General features: G+C 42.3%; 1 pseudogene; it reads left to right on the top strand.

Annotated features, from left to right (window-relative positions):
* Positions 1-1,670: 1,670 nt before the first annotated feature.
* On the top strand, positions 1,671-2,822 carry LOC123454735 (annotated as a pseudogene).
* The last annotated feature ends 1,106 nt before the right edge of the window (positions 2,823-3,928 follow it).

Raw genomic sequence — 3,928 nt, 5'->3', positions numbered from 1 at the left:
GGAAATACTAGAAAGGGAAGAAATTCAGAACAAAAGCATGGAGAACTAATTTAACAAACTAATCAAAGAAAACTTGCCCACTCTCTCAAAAGAAAGGCCCATCAAGATAAAAGAAGCTAACAGAACTCCAAACAGATTGGACCAAAGGAGAAACTCTCCAAGACATATTGTCATTAAGACTCTAAACATTGATACCAAAGAGAAAATCCTAAAAGCAGCTAGGGAAAAATAACACATCACTTTTTTTTTTTGTTTTGTTTTTTTTGTTTTTTGTTTTTTGAGGTAGGGTCTCACTCTAGCCCAGGCTGACCTGGAATTCACTATGGAGTCTCAGAGTGGCCTCAAACTCATGGAAATCCTCCTATCTCTGCCTCCTGAGTGCTGGGATTAAAGGTTAGCACATCACTTTTAAAGGTAATCACATCAAAATTACTTCAGATTTCTTAATGGAAACCCTGAAAGCCAGAAGGGCCTGGAATGGAACTCTGGAAATTCTAAGAACCTATGGCTTCTAACCCAAACTACTTCACCCAGCAAAAGTATCACTCATAATGTAAGGTGAAAGAAAAACTTTCCATGACAAAAGTCAGCTTTACAATTATATGAACACAAAACCAAACCTACAGAGAGTATTTCAGGAAATTCTCCACACAGAAGAATCAAATAATCAACTTCAAATGCCTACAGGAAGCAGGTCACAATAACCAAACTCAGAGAAGGTACAAAAAACTTCAAAGTCCATAAAAACACCAAACCATATAAACCAAAATAATATGGCAGGGATTAAATCAAAACTCAGAGTCATTACCCTAAATATCAATGACCTTAATTCATCCATCAAGAGACAGAAGCTAACAGGGTGGATCAGAAAATTAGATCCCTCAATCTGTTGTCTTCAAGAAACCCACCTCACCACTAAAGACAGACACCTCCTTAGAGTGAAAGGGTGGAAAATGATAATCCAAGCAAATGGGAATAAGAAACAAGCAGGCGTAGCCACACTAATAATATTGGAGAAAATAGACTTCAAACCAAAAATAATGAAAAAAGGCAAAGAAGGCCACTTCCTACTGATCAAGGGATCAACCCATCAAGAGGATATCACAGTTATCAATCTTTATGCACCAAACACAGGTGCACTACAATTTATAAAACAGAACCTACTTGACAATAAAACAGAAATAACCACCAACACCATCATCATGGGGGACTTCAATACACCATTATCAGAAATAGATAGATCATTCAAACAGAAACTCAACAGGGAAGTGAGAGAGCTCAACAAAACCATAGAACATTTAGACCTAATGGACATCTATAGAACATTCCATCCCAAATCCATTCTTCTCAGCAGCCTATGGAACCTTCTCTAAAATAAATCAAGAAGTCAACTTAGCGCAATTCGTAGATGACATGATTCTATATGTAAGAGACCTGAGAGCCTCCATCCCAAAAATCTTAGGGATGATAAACTCATTCAGCAAAGTAGCAGGATACAAAATCAATGCACAAAAATCAGTAGCCTTTCTATAGGCAAATAACAAAGATATAGAGAAAGAAATAAGTGACATTGTCCCATTTTCAATAGCAACAAAAATAAGATGAGGCCCGACACCCTGGCCCACGCGCCCGCGCTGACCGCTGTGCTCTGATTCCCCGCAGGTGGTGGCGGCATGCGGGTCGGTCCTCAGTACCAGGCGGCGGTGCCCGACTTCAACGCCGCCAAACTGGCAAGGCGCAATCAAGAAGGAGACAATCTTGGTATGTTGTTCTGGTCACCTAATCAGAATTTGTCAGAGGCAAAACTGGATGAGTACATTGCCATTGCCAAAGAGAAGCACGGCTACAACATGGAGCAGGCTCTTGGGATGCTCTTTGGCATAATCATAATATTGAAAAATCACTGGCTGATTTGCCCAACTTTACCCCCTTCCCAGATGAGTGGACTGTGGAAGATAAAGTCTTATTTGAACAAGCCTTTAGTTTTCATGGGAAAACTTTTCATAGAATCCAACAAATGCTTCCGGAAAAAATCTATAGCAAGTCTGGTGAAATCTTATTACTCTTGGAAGAAGACGAGAACTAAAACTAGTGTGATGGATCGCCATGCTCGGAAACAAAAACGGGAGCGGGAAGAGAGTGAGGATGAACTGGAAGAAACAAATGGAAGTAACCCTATTGACCTTGAGATTGATCAAAACAAGGAAAGCAAAAAGGAGGTTCCCCCTACTGAAACAGTTCCACAGGTCAAAAAAGAAAAACATAGTACTCAAGCTAAAAATAGAGCAAAAAGGAAACCTCCCAAAGGAATGTTTCTTTCTCAAGAAGATGTGGAGGCCGTTTCTGCCAATGCCACTGCTGCTACCACTGTGCTGAGACAGCTGGACATGGAGTTGGTCTCCATCAAACAACAGATTCAGAATACTAAGCAGATGAACAGAGCTCTTAAAGAAAAGCTTGATGGTGGAATAGAACCTTACCGACTTCCAGAGGTCATTCAGAAATGCAATGCACGTTGGACCACAGAAGAGCAACTTCTCGCTGTACAAGCCATCAGGAAATATGGCCGAGATTTTCAAGCAATCTCAGATGTGATTGGGAACAAGTCAGTGGTACAAGTGAAAAACTTTTTTGTAAATTATCGACGTCACTTCAACATAGATGAAGTTTTACAAGAATGGGAGGCTGAGCATGGTAAGGAAGAAACCAACGGGCCCAGTAACCAGAAGCCTGTCAAGTCCCTGGATAGTTCTATCAAGATTCCTGAGGAGGAAGATGAGGCTGCTTCTGTCCTCGATGTCAGATACACACCTGCCTCATGAGGACTGCAGGTAGCTTTGAACACTTGTGTGGACTACATATTCTCCAGGACATCACCTAGCCATCTGCATCACATCTCCGTGGACAAGCAGCTATTACCAAAAAAGGTGTACACTTCCAGTCCTGTGCTCCATCTGCCTTAATTCTCTGCTCGTTCCTTCATGTTGGCACGACTTCCCAGAGAGCTCCATTGCATCTCATTCTGCCTAAGTGCTGGGGAACCCATGGCCTGCACACCTCCCTGACCCTGGAACCTGCCCCCACCCCAAGATGGCTCCTCTGAGCCCCACCAGTGGCAGCTCTCCCAGTCAGCAGCTTCAGAACAGGTAGTCTTGAAAGGCCTGGCTCTGTCCCTGCATGGCCTGCAGTTTCAACTTTGTATACCATATGTATCATTACCAGAAGGCCCTGTCAGCCTTCCAGAAAATTTCTGTTGTTTTTTTTCTGGAGCCACCATGTAAGTAATACCATGCTTCTTTGGCGATCACAGTACATTAGCAGACTGCATCCAATCCCTCTATCCCCCCAAGCTGCCTGATACAGCTCATGCTTCCCTAAATGTAGGGTAGAATTATGGTTTTTAAATTAGGTGGCTCCTCTCTCTTCCCTTTCTTCCTTCCCAAGTGGTAATAGCGCATTCGTAGCAGTTGTCTTTGAACACTGTAGGTTAATGAGAACATGGACCTCAACGCTTTCTGCCTTCAACCTTCAGCATTATAATCCCAAGGTGGGCACACCCCATCTTTTCCTGATCCCCTGACTACCACTACCACCACCCATATCCGAGAGATTTGGTTTATATTGCTGTACCTGGTGCTTATCCATTGGAATTGGTGCCTTCTCCTTTTGGCAACCATGTTATTAATCTCTTTTCTGTTCAAGTGTCTTATTTAAAGTTTTTTGCTTGCCAAAGATGACATCATTGAGATAGGAGATGAGGAGAGCTTCTGCAGATACCAACAAAGTGCAGCTAAGATTAGAAAATTCTATTAGGAAAACTGGGGGTGGTTTTATACAAGGCACACACCATTAGCTCCCATCCTTTTGGTGTATCTGGCCTGTCGAATGTCACTCTGTGTGTACTTTTGTGTCACTCATGTACTGATGT

This window comes from Jaculus jaculus, chromosome 14 (genome assembly GCF_020740685.1).
Source record: "Jaculus jaculus isolate mJacJac1 chromosome 14, mJacJac1.mat.Y.cur, whole genome shotgun sequence".
Classification (NCBI taxonomy): Eukaryota; Metazoa; Chordata; class Mammalia; order Rodentia; family Dipodidae; genus Jaculus; species Jaculus jaculus.
The sequence above is the reverse complement of the archived record's forward strand: the minus strand, read 5'-3'. Positions and strand labels throughout refer to the sequence as shown.